Source organism: Pseudochaenichthys georgianus, chromosome 10 (assembly GCF_902827115.2).
Source record: "Pseudochaenichthys georgianus chromosome 10, fPseGeo1.2, whole genome shotgun sequence".
Taxonomy (NCBI): domain Eukaryota; kingdom Metazoa; phylum Chordata; class Actinopteri; order Perciformes; family Channichthyidae; genus Pseudochaenichthys; species Pseudochaenichthys georgianus.
In genome coordinates, this window is record NC_047512.1 from 32,711,280 (window position 1) to 32,724,420 (window position 13,141).

At 45.6% G+C, this 13,141-nt stretch overlaps 1 protein-coding gene across 2 annotated transcripts in view; it reads left to right on the plus strand.

Moving 5' to 3' along the window:
- nrg2b (neuregulin 2b) overlaps positions 1–13,141 on the plus strand; it is an 89,335-nt gene that overhangs the window by 25,361 nt on the left and 50,833 nt on the right. The window lies entirely within an intron of this gene.

Here is a 13,141-nt window from a genome sequence, read left to right on the forward strand (position 1 = left end):
CTTCCAGCGATTCCGCGGATATCTGAATCATATTTCTACTCCTTATAATCGAAAATATATGAATAATTACGTAAAATTATGCGCACCACCAACTCCAGAGGGTGAAAGTGTGGAGCTGATTCTTATATATTTGTGCAATTAAAATAAGTGAGTAAAATATGTTTATTACATAAATAATGGTGCAGGAATGAGTCCTTAAACAAGGAGTTTGGATTTGACCATTTCCAGTACCCTTACGAATTAAAAGTGTTTACATGTTTTTGGTTAGAAGCCTGAAATAAGGTCGAGATTGTCACTTATTGTTCTACGGCCTAAAATACGTCAGTAAAGACCCCACTGGTTAATGTCCGAAGCTTCTATAGGTCATAAATACAGCGGTTGTTAAAAACTAAATCACACTACTAAGCGTCATCAGGTTGTACATTAGCCGCCTTTAGCTTAGCTCTGGTGATGATGCTCGTTTATAGCTATAAGTTATTTATTTCTGACGATTGTATTTACATTTCAAAAATCGTAGAAATGGTGTTAATATGTGAAGATTTATCCTGCTGAACCAAATGTGTAAACATCATAGACATGTGTCAGCCACAGATCTTATTTTCGAGGGAGCCCTTATGATGCTCACTTCCTATTGGCCTATCAAAAGACATTGTCCCTGCACCGCTCTATTGTGTTTGAACCATTCTCAGAGTCACCTGTTCTGCCCCAGAGTGTGATCCTCATGCTGTCTTACATGTGTTCCTGGTCATTCATGCAGAGAACATGAAGGGCCAGGCAATCAGGCAAGATGGAAATATCAATGGAATCTCTTATTTAAAACATCATGTGTCCAACATCCTAATGTACCCTATGGGTGCTAATGTGTTTCTGGTATAGAGAGAGTGCTTTTATGACTTTAATGCAGAATCCTTCACAGTTCAAATTCCTCCTCCTCAGCATTTGTGATCTTGTTTTGGAACATCAAGCAGCAACAGTAGAGATTGCAGCAGGGCTGTTTATATGTTTTACAGCTTTGTAAACCTATGAGCAACTATTAGGTCCAACTATTAAGAAAAAAATTATAAATTTGTGAATTAAATATCACTAAATAAGATCAGAGAGGGTTTATACTGGTCAATCATATTTGAATTACGTTTGAAATGAATGCTCTTTGACATATGAGTCAAGGTTATTTGATGATGTACAGTGCTTTATAACATAACTATTAAAGGGGCCCTATTGTGGTCATTTTCAGGTTCATATTGTATTGTGTGCTACTGTGACATGTTCACTTTAATGTTAAGAAAAAGCTCTTTATTTTTCTCATACTGTCTGTGCTGCAGCACCTATTTTTACCCTCTGTCTGAAACCAGAGCCCAGTCTGCTCTGATTGCTTAGCTGACAGACTCTGTTGTGATTGGTCAACTGCTTAGTTATATCCCGCCCACAATTTGTTGGAGCGCTAACCAAAAGAAGCTTGAGTGATGTCACTGAAGTAAACAAAGGAGTCCAATGGAGGCGTTTCAGGCAGTGTATGGGAGAGACACTCCATCTCTGAGGGAACATCCTTTATGAGTTGCAGACCATTGACATGCACACAAACCTACACACATTACAGGAAAGGGAGACCCCAAAGAAGCCCCTTTAAAATAAAGATAGAATGCATTATTGCTCATTTGTATTAAAATTCCAATTGATGAAGTAACTCAAACATAATAATGTGGACACGTGTCTTTATGTGTTATGTCATCTGTTAAAAATGAGCTCAAATTGTAATGGGAATTGTGGCAATTCAACCAATTTGCCACCGTCACACCCAGGAAATGTGGACGTCACATCCGTGAAGGGTAATTTCCTTGTGGCTTTCAGCTAACCTTCCCAAGCCGACAACACGTCCATGTTGCCTGAGGAGAGCGTCCCACAGAGGGATGCGCTCATTGGTAACCAGGCTCTCCACTCACAGCTGCTTCAGGCTGACTTTCCCCACTCAGTTCAACACTTACCTCCATAAAAGCCTGACCGCCTCACCTCACTCAGCGGCTGATGAGGCTCATCTGGATGGTTGTTAAGTGAAGCCTCATTGTTAGATTCCCTCTCGCAAATAATGTCTGGAAGTGTTACTTTTCTTGAACAAATTAAAAAAGACATGTGTCTGTGGGGTAATATAATCACTTATTCCAATGAAAATCATCATTGTTTCAAGGATATCCTTTTTCTTTTTTCTAAAGAAAAAGCTTTATTTTGCAAGGTTATTTCTTGAAATAGATTTATTACTGACATTTTTTTAAATATCATATCCAACATGCACATTTTAGTTGGAAAAAAGTATGTATTCCAAGTCTTGTATCGAGACTCCCCTTGAAAAGCCATTTTGGATGATCTACTTAGCTTCAGAATGCAGATGACATTAGAACATGTCAGGGCATTTACGGCAGGTAAATAGAATTGAATTCTATTATATGATTATGATGTCACCGGTCATTGTGCTATATATATCTCTCATGTCCTTCCTGTTTGCCCGAGGAAGACCTGTTGGTCATAATGTCACTGATACAATTAGAGGGAGCAGTGATTCCACTGTGCAGGTACTCCTGGTTTTACAATAGAGTTCTGTCATAGTCTGCTCCATCATTCACCAGTAGTTTTCCATTCACCTGTCTCACCTGTTTTCCACACCCACTCGTTAACTCACTCTCTTTCTCTTCTGCACCCATTAGCTTCTGCCAGTATTTAAACCCGCACCTTACACACACTCTTTGCCAGATTGTACTTTGCCTCATGCTTGTCTCTCCTGCGTTTGATACTAGATTGCCTACCCGGTTCCGACCCTGCCTGTCCTCGATCTGCCTGCTCTGCCTGTTCCCTGATCCTGCCTGTCCCTCGACTATTATCCGACCCTGCCTCTATCTACGCTGACTGCCTCGCTTACTCCCTGACTCTCTGCCTGTCCCTGACTCACCTTCTGCCCGCTATCCTCTGGTGCGTTATACTGCTCGGTTGGTATTCCTCAGATCCAGTGGAATCTCCAATCAAGTTTATTACCAATTCTCCTTGGTTTCTCGAGTGCTGCATTTGGGTTCTCCTTAAGATTGTGACAGAATAATCTGGCCAGAACATGGATCCAGCTCACTCCTCTTCACCTAGAGACCGTTTCGAGAGAGTTGAGGACGATAGCCGCCCTGGCCACCGAGGCTCATCATGCTAACTCTTCACATGACCAGACGCTAACCTATTTATCTGCGCAGCTACAGCAGCTAACGGCTACTGTGCAGCAGCTAGTGGCAGGAGTGGCCGTTCCAGCGCCTCTTCCTATGCCGTCGACACCCGCTTCTGCATCACCTCTGATGGGTTTTACCCCGGAGCCTCGGGTGGGAACTCCGGAGCGCTACACCGGGGAACCGGAGGGCTGCAGCCCGTTTCTTACGAACTGTTCTATCCTGTTTGCGCTGCAGCCACACACTTTCACTTCTGAAGCTGCTCGTCTGGCGTTCAAGGTCAATCATTTGACTGGGAAAGCCCGACTGTGGGGCACAGCGGAATGGGAGCAACAAACACCCGCCTGCTCTTCGTTCCCCGCTTTTTCCACGGAGCTGCGCAAGGTGTTTGGACCCGTGTCTGTGGGTCCAGACGCTGCAGGAGGACTACTGAACCTGAGCAGGGTAATGGATCTGTGGTGGATTATGCCATTGAGTTTCGCACCCAGGGCCGCCTCAGCAACTGGACGCCAGTGTGACGCATATCTGCGTGGTTTGGCGGATTACATTAAAGACGAGCTGGTGTCGTTTGATCTGCCCAATTCACTGGATGGGTTGATTGAGCTGACTTCCAGCATGGATCGGCGCATCCAGACATGGAGACGGGAGCGACGATCGGAGGGAGTTGAACATGCCTGGGCGCCCCGACGTCCGAGTTTGGCTGCGACTCCTCACCTCACTCCAGAGCCGCAACCAGGGGGGATGAGCCCATGCAGGTGGGTCGCACCAACCTCACTTTGGAGGTGAGCATCGCAGACGTCGTAACCTGTGTCTCTACTGCGGCCGGGCCGGCCATTTTGTTTCTCACTGCCCGGTAAAAGGCTCAGCAGTAATGGGGAACATACTGGTGAGCCAAACCCCTGTATTTGTTCCTGCTCAGAGACCATTGAGCCACGCCAGGTTGCTATTACCGGATAGCTCTCAGGCTCTTGCAGTTTTTATTGACTCTGGTTCGGATGCGAATATTATGGACGAGAAGGTTATGCTGCAGTTGGGAATAGACCGGGTTCTTTTGTCTCGCCCAGTTCCAGCCAACGCCTTAGACGGTCACCTGCTGGGGACAGTGACTCATCAGACTGTACCCGTTCACATGCTCCTGTCTGGGAACCATCACGAAACTATTCAGTTTCATGTTCTCCGGTCTCCACATATTCCGCTGATCCTGAGTTATCCATGGCTCCGCCGCCACAACCCGAACATTGACTGGGAGACGGGAACCATTTTGGGCTGGAGTCCTTCTTGTCATCTGATCTGCCTGAAACAGCGTTCGGAGAACCCCAGCCAAGTTCCAGATGTTACAGGGGTTCCACCGGAAAATCTGGACTTCAAGGAAGTATTCAGCAAGTCGAGGGCTACTTCCTTACCACCACACCGGCCAAACACGTGCCATCGACCTGCATCCCGGCACCAGCCCTCCCAGGAGTCGATTGTACTCCCTGTCTGCTCCGGAAAGAGTTTCCATGGAGACTTATATCAATGACTCTCTGGCGGCTGGGATTATTCGCCCGTCCTCATCACCTGCTGGTGCGGGGTTCTTCTTTGTGGAGAAGAAGGACAAGACCCTAAGGCCCTGTATCGACTTTCGGGGTCTTAATGACATTACGATCAAGAATCGATACCCACTGCCTCTTATCTCTTCTGCATTCGAGGTCCTGCAGGGAGCAACCATATTCACCAAGCTGGACTTGCGTAACGCGTACCACTTGGTACGTATCCGCGAGGAGGATGAGTGGAAGACCGCCTTCAACACCACCTCGGGGCACTACGAGTATCTAGTCATGCCTTTTGGGCTTACCAACACCCCTGCAGTATTCCAGGCGTTGGTAAATGACGTGTTCCGAGACATGTTGGACCGACACGTGTTTGTTTACTTGGATGACATCCTGATCTTTTCCAAGACACTGAAAGAACACGTGCACCACGTCCAGGCGGTTCTCAGGAGATTGCTTGAGAACTCGCTGTTTGTTAAAACGGAGAAGTGCGAGTTTCACACATCCTCTGTCTCTTTTCTGGGATACATCGTGGGACAGGGGAGCATCAAGATGGATCCTTCCAAGGTTGATGCAGTCACTTCCTGGCCGGTTCCAGAATCCCGGAAGCGGCTACAACAGTTCCTCGGGTTCGCCAACTTCTACCGGAGGTTCATTCGTGGATACAGTACCTTGGCCGCTCCTCTCACAGCCCTGACCTCCTCTAAGGTTATGTTCCAGTGGTCCTCCTCGGCTGAGGAGGCGTTCCAGAACCTTAAGGCCAGGTTCACCTCCGCCCCCATCCCCAGAGTACCCGATCCTGTAAGACAGTTTGTTTTGGAGGTGGATGCTTCTGATATGGGGGTGGGAGCCATTCTGTCTCAGCGAGCAATGAACAGCCAAAAACTCCATCCCTGTGCTTTCCTTTCAAGGCGTTTGATTCCAGCGGAAATAAATTATGATGTGGGAAACCGGGAGCTGCTAGCAGTGAAGTTGGCTCTGGAGGAGTGGCGTCACTGGCTCGAGGGGACCAGTCAACCTTTCCTGGTGTGGACAGACCACAAGAATTTGGAGTACATCCGGTCGGCCCGCAGACTGAATTCCCGACAGGCTAGATGGGCCCTTTTCTTCACTCGGTTCAATTTCTCCCTCTCCTACCGCCCTGGTTCTCAGAACATTAAGGCTGACGCTCTTTCTCGTCAGTTTGGAGAGGGAGGTAACATTCCCAGGGGCTTGGACACCATCCTTCTGACTCCTCAGCTCGTCGCCGCCCTCATTTGGGAGGTGGAGGAGAGGGTCAAGGCCGCCCAGCAGGACCAGCCGGGACCCAGGCATTAACAAATTCCCTGGTGTCCTCCTTAAGTGTTGCCCACCAGAACCTTTGCTGGACTACCTCCCATGTACGTTGGATCCCAGGATGGCAGGTGAGTCTGGAGTTATGAGCCCACTGGATAACATCAGACTTCAACGTCTGCGGAACGAACAGGCGGTTCGTTCCGCAGACGTTGAAGTCTGATGTTATCCAGTGGGCTCATAACTCCAGACTCACCTGCCATCCTGGGATCCAACGTACATGGGAGGTAGTCCAGCAAAGGTTCTGGTGGGCAACACTTAAGGAGGACACCAGGGAATTTGTTAATGCCTGCCCTGTTTGTAATCAAAACAAGTCTTCTCACCAAGCTCTTGCTGGTCTCCTACGACCTCTGCCTATCCCTCATCGCCCCTGGTCTCACATTTCTCTGGACTTTGTTACTGGTCTGCCACCGTCCAACGGACACACTGCCATCTTGACGGTGGTAGACCGATTCAGTAAGATGGCTCATTTTGTGCCGATACCCAAGCTCCCCTCAGCTAAGGAGACGGCGGCTCCATGGGCTGCCTACTGATGTGGTTTCCGATCGTGGTCCTCAATTTACCTCGGTGTTCTGGAGGGAATTCTGCATGCTCCTTGGGGCCACGGTCAGTCTGTCATCCGGTTTCCATCCGCAATCCAACGGTCAGACAGAAAGAAAGAACCAGGAGATGGAGACGACCTTACGCTGTATAGTCTCCAAGCACCCAGCGGCCTGGGCTAAACAACTGCTCTGGGTCGAGTACGCCCACAACACTCTGGTCAGTTCGGCCACCAAGCTGTCCCCATTTCAGTGTGCTTACGGGTTTCAACCCCCTCTGTTTCCGGCTATGGAGAGGGAGGTTACCTGTCTGTCGGAATCAAGCCCGGAGAACTCTAGTTTGTTCGGCCAACCGGTACGCCTCCTCTGCAAACCGCCGACGTTCCAAAGCACCTGTCTACCAGGTGGGCCAAAAGGTATGGCTTTCCTCCCGGGATATTCCTTTACGGATGGATTCGAAGAAGCTTGCACCTAGATTCATTGGACCTTTTGAGATTGTCAGGATAATCAATCCCGCAGCAGTAAGGCTAAGACTGCCTCGGACTCTGCGGATCCATCCCACCTTCCACGTTTCTAGGATCAATCCTGTCCGAGAGAGTGCCTTGGTTCCTGCGGTCCCTCCCCCATCACCCCCCCGGATGATTGACGGCGGGCCTACGTACACTCTCCGACGACTTCTTCGTTCCCGTCGCAGAGGAAGAGGAGTCCAGTACCTGGTGGACTGGGAGGGTTACGGCCCTGAGGAGAGGGCTTGGGTTCCAGCTCGTCATGTGTTGGACCCCCGGCTCATAAGGGAGTTCCATCGGTGTAATCCCGAGCAACCGTCTAAGGCCGTCACGTCGACGGGCAGAGACACAGGGAGAGTCTCTCCTCTTACCGTCAGCTCTTCAGAGGAGGACAGCGAGGGGCCGGCTTCTGATGAGGACGCAGATTCCCACAGGGGGCAGGAGAGGGAGGCCGAAAGAACTTATATTGAGTATTAATCCCACTTCCCACCCTCCCCTGTAGATTAGCATTTAGGGACGTCAGGAGCCGTCCATTAAGGGGGGGGGGTTCTGTCATAGTCTGCTCCATCATTCACCAGTAGTTTTCCATTCACCTGTCTCACCTGTTTTCCACACCCACTCGTTAGCTCACTCTCTTTCTCTTCTGCACCCATTAGCTTCTGCCAGTATTTAAACCTGCACCTTACACACACTCTTTGCCAGATTGTACTTTGCCTCATGCTTGTCTTTCCCGCGTTTGATACCAGATTGCCTACCCGGTTCCGACCCTGCCTGTCCTCGATCTGCCTGCTCTGCCTGTTCCCTGATCCTGCCTGTCCCTCGACTATCCTGTCTGGCCTGTTATCCGACCCTGCCTGTATCCACGCTGACCGCCTCGCTTACTCCCTGACCCTCTGCCTGTCCCTGACTCACCTTCTGCCCGCTGTCCTCCGGTGCGTTAAACTGCTCGGTTGGTATTCCTCAGATCCAGTGGAATCTCCAATAAAGTTTATTACCAATTCGCCTTGGTTTCTCGAGTGCTGCATTTTCTAGCTACCTTTCATTTGGCATTTCTCCTATTAGTGTTTAGATCTTGAGTCTCACGTGAGGTTATGCGTAGGCCTAAACCTAAACAAATATGGTGGTGAAGTGAAGAATGTGTTTTTGTTTAAATATAGAAAAACCCACATCATGTGATGCGTGCACGTGTCAAAAGAGTTATCATTTCAGTTTGTGGTCTGGAAACATTTACCCTTAACGTTTAAAGGGGCCTTGGTTAAATGCAGGTGCAATGGAAACAGTTATTTAAGATAGCAAAACTCGGAACCCATCAGCTGCTTTTCATTCATTATCCATTTAATTTAATAGCTAGAAAATAGCTTGTAAAATTAATTGTGAAACAATCCGGTCATCGATGTCCTTTTTCACCTCTAGCTAAATGTTTGCGTCATCAGTTGCTAATTAGACTGTAAACTGAAAATGTTTGATCCTCACTACTATTATGAACTATGACTTTGCTTCCATCAGGATAGTACAAGGACTCCGGGCATTTCTTTTGGAATGGTCAAATAATTTATAGAAATGTAGAAATGATGGCAATGAGTGTGTGTGTGTTTGTTTGTCTGCGTTAAGATCACTCTAAAACTCACCTGTGATAATGGCAAACGAGTATAGGACATTGGAACATCACACTTGCCATTACTGTGTGTGTGTGTGTGTGTGTGTGTGTGTGAGTAGATGTGTGTGAGTAGATGTGAGTCCCTGTGTGTTCCCCACTGGCTGGCTTATGATGACCACCACCCTGCGCTCATACTCCGGTTACAACCAGGTCCAACCAAGGATGTTAGCTGCTAGGCATGCTAGCCAAATGCAGCAATTTTCAATCATTAATATGCTCTGTATTCCATGTAGACCCCTTTAAATTACATTTGAACACTATCAAAGAGTACGCTGATGATCACAGAATAATTTGATATGTGTTCAAAGAGATTCTGAGGTTGTGTTTCCTTTAAAGGGGGCAGCTAGCAGAGCTCCGGCCTCACACTGGGAGCAGCACGGGGCAAACGTGGCTGTGTGTGGCTCCTGCAGATGTGATTGAATTGACCACTTGAGGTAGTTTGGAGGGATTGATTCATGGGTCGACGGAAGGGTTGGCTGTTATTTAACACTGGATGTATGGACAAACTGGCTGTCCTCTCCTTTTGCTACTGTGTGTCCTAACCTCCTGCTCGTGTGTTTTGCCAAGCCTAAGAAAAATATTCCAATCTGTGGAGACCTAATTTCAGTTCAACACCTCACTCCCTTTCTCCCACACATATTGCAAACAAACTCACTGGTTTTGGAAAAGTCACAGCTATAATTTCTGTCTGGTTTTTAACATTGGTCGTGCTTCACGTTTCCCGTACTGCCGCAAAGCAATGATACAAATATGTTAACTGTAGTATTATTAAGTAACCTTGTAGTGCAGTATCTGGATTTGTTCATCTGTAACTCATACTGTATGTGTTTTACATAACGTTTTTTGTTATGCATGTCTCTGACTCCACTCTGTCCTTTGCACCCCCTTGCTATTTTCCTCCTTCCTTTTGTTTGGTGGCATTTCCAGCTAATTTACTCTTGATTATTTCTAATGTATTTACTGACTGTGAAGCACTTTGTAACTTGCTTTTGAAAAGTGCAATACAAACCAAAGATTATTATTCTCAGAGGTATTTTGTCATTGTGAGTCTAAATGTCAAATCTGTATTGCTGGAATTGTCCTAAAGTTGCCCCTCCCACACATAAATCTCATCTATTTTCCACACATGGTACATTGTTATTAGATTACAGTTCCCATGATATCCATATTATCTCCTGCAAAACATTCATATCAAAATGCTGCATGAAAACAGCAAGGAGGCTGCTCATTTTCCTATTGAAAACTATTTGTCATGACAAGAGAAAAGGACTCAGTGCTGCATTTTTGCTAAAATAATAAATATTTCTGGTAACTCATCCTTGTATTAAATGTGAATTACAGTACAGTACACAGTATATTTCCTGTTAGGAACGGTCTGAAGCGTGGCTTAGAGAAGGCTCAGCCTGGCCTACCGTATTGATTTAAAGAAGCATAAAGTATGTGGATTTATGTGTGTCTCCTGTAGCATTCACCTGGTGTGGCAGATTACAGGAGTATAAACCAGGAGTATCAGGCTCGGGTTGTACTCAAAAAGAAGAAGCTTTTGTGATGGTATGTCTGACCGGTGACATTTGTTATGGCTGCTTCCCCTTGGAAGGTGCGGCGATAAGCAAGTGTAGTTAGTCGGAGATACTATATTGTTAGAACATGGTGTTATGGTGCACCATTTCAAACAGACTCTCCTGAAAGACTATGTTGTTCACATGAGAAATAGAGAGGTGAAGGAATGAGTCCTAAAACCCTGAAATAAGTCAGACTTTAACAACTTCGGGTTCGCCTGAATAAGGTCTGTGCTGAACACAAGTTAAAGAGATGTTCACATTTTGTTCTGTGACATCAAATATGTCAGTAAACACCCCTACCGGGAATGTCCAAAAGTCATAAAAACAGTGGTTGCTAACAAGTGACAAAATGAAACTATGAAATGTCATCACGTCGACACAAGTCCGCCTTTAGCTTAGCGGTGCGCAACCACGCGCCCCAGATGTAGCTCGATTATAGCCTAACGATAGCTTTTTACTTCTGGGGATTGCATTTACTCTTCAAAATTCAAGTGGTGTTAATATGTGGAGATTATCCAGCTGAACAAAATGTGTTAAGTATCAAAGACATGCCACAGAGCTTCTTTTCTGCAATACACCGAAATCCATTGGAGAAATCCCACTGCTTTTTGTCGAGGGAGCCGATGATTACTTCCACGTCGGCCTCCGTCATCACTGCACCACTCTATGACAAGTATTGATGTCTAAAACTCTATTTGCACTGGACAGGTATTCCAGGGGACCTCATGTCGTTTTCAAATGTCCGTTCACGTCTGTGTTATGTTAGGCACTTCTACTAGTCCTGTGTGAATAGGGCTAAAGAAAATAAAAAGGTGAGCAACCCTGACTGATTTACACACTGGCCAGTCTTGGTGTGAGAGTTGGTATGAAACAAGAGCAACATTAGCATTAGCCTTACTTCTGGCTCTTCCTCTTTTGGTTGTGCAATGGATAACCATTTTCAACACCTAAAGTCTTTTTTTTCAACAGCCATTACATTATGGCTGTTGAAAATCATAACTTCAACTCAAACACTTGTCTATTGCGACTTTATTGTGCCACTATGTTCACCTGCTGTTTTAGAGCAACAGGTTTTATCAGGGCTTTCACACAGGAAACAGCTGCCTGCTGCCTCTCTCTCTCCTTACACATTGTTGCTTGTTTGGTTTCATCCGTCAACAGGAGAACAAGCCAAACCGAGTTTAGTTCAATTGAGACGAATTTCGACAGTAGACCTCGTTATTATGCGAACTGTGCCATCTGGAGCCTCAAAGAAGAAGACAAAGTACCAGTTTTTATAAAATACCACAAATAACTTGCGATTTACTTAAAAATGGTTTGAAGACATTAATAATCAGTTCTTGATTAAAAAGATGGATGGATGGATGAAAAGAGAGACGGAGAGAAAGGGAGAGCATCTAGTGATGTTGAGAAGATTTACTTTGGTGTGACGTGGAATTATACATCAAGAGTGTGTGTCGAGTCTGTGACAAGACTACATCTCAAGAAATGTGAGAACTGGATTTAAAGATGTGCTGCTTGCTTTGTTTCTTTTGAGTCTAGAAATCCTACTTAAATCCTCCTTACATAACGGCAAGCTGCTCTGATGCTACTCCACAGAGGTTCTCTTTTCACACCTCCATTCTCAGATCTTTCCCCTCATTAACTTACACTTGTGTAATTTAAGGATAAGGGCTGCTGTTCATGTACATCTCGGAACCAGAACAAGCGATGCATAGATATGATGCTACTTTAGGGGCGGATTCATATCAGCCATACCAGACTTTGGCTACAATTGTTGTCCTTGGTCTTTTCGCTAACCCTAACCCTTGCTTATTAAAAAAAGAAAATGTCACCAGCTAAAGATGAGACATTGTGTAACCTGGTTTACAAACTGTATTGTGAATAGACTGTTTATTTTATCTGCTTATAAGTTATTCTTCCCTCATAGTAGTGACATTGGCGGTGGTGGTTTATATGAGCAGTTTCGTTTATTTATTTAGAACGAGGACTGATTAATTGGATGTTTGTATGTGGATCAGAGGTTGACTAACTAATTATATATTAAATTGTTGTGAAATCCTAAACAATGTTATTTGTTCCACACAAGTAAGACATGAGATTTGAAGGGATTATCGCAGGGTGCAATTCCAATGACCCCACTTCTGACTTGTATCACTTCAGTCAATATGTTTCCCTTATGAGTTTATGGTCTCAATCACTGGTTTCAATGCTCCTACAATACGCCATAATGTTATTATTGTTTAATAAAATAAAAGACAATGTGGGTAGTGCTAGACAGACAGACCACACTCTTCTATATTTGGGTGTTTTCTGTGTTTTCTGTGTTGACATCTTAGAATTTGAACTCTTTTAAAGTGTGTTTTCATTAATGAAAGTTACATTTTGGTTGCCTAAAAATTTCCTGTTTAACATTCGAGTTTTCTCCATAATTCCATAAAACAAGAATGACAAACTTTAGACTTCAAAACAGTAGTCACAAACAAACCACTGGAAGACATTACAGTGAATACGACTAATTATTTATACTGTCAATAGATAGTCAGTATGTTGTGGGAGACATTCATATACCTAGCAACAAGACCAGCACCTTGTTGAGGCTCCACACACAGATACCGTTTCTCCTGTGAGGAGTACATGGAAGGATGCAGCAGTGCTGTGAGGAGCTGTGATGCTCTACAACAGCTACCCTTCACAGTTCATCAAGCGTGCGCAATCACTTAAACAGTGTGTGTGTGTGTGTGTGTGTGTGTGTGTGTGTGTGTGTGTGTGTGTGTGTGTGTGTGTGTGTGTGTGTGTGTGTGTGTGTGTGTGTGTGTGTG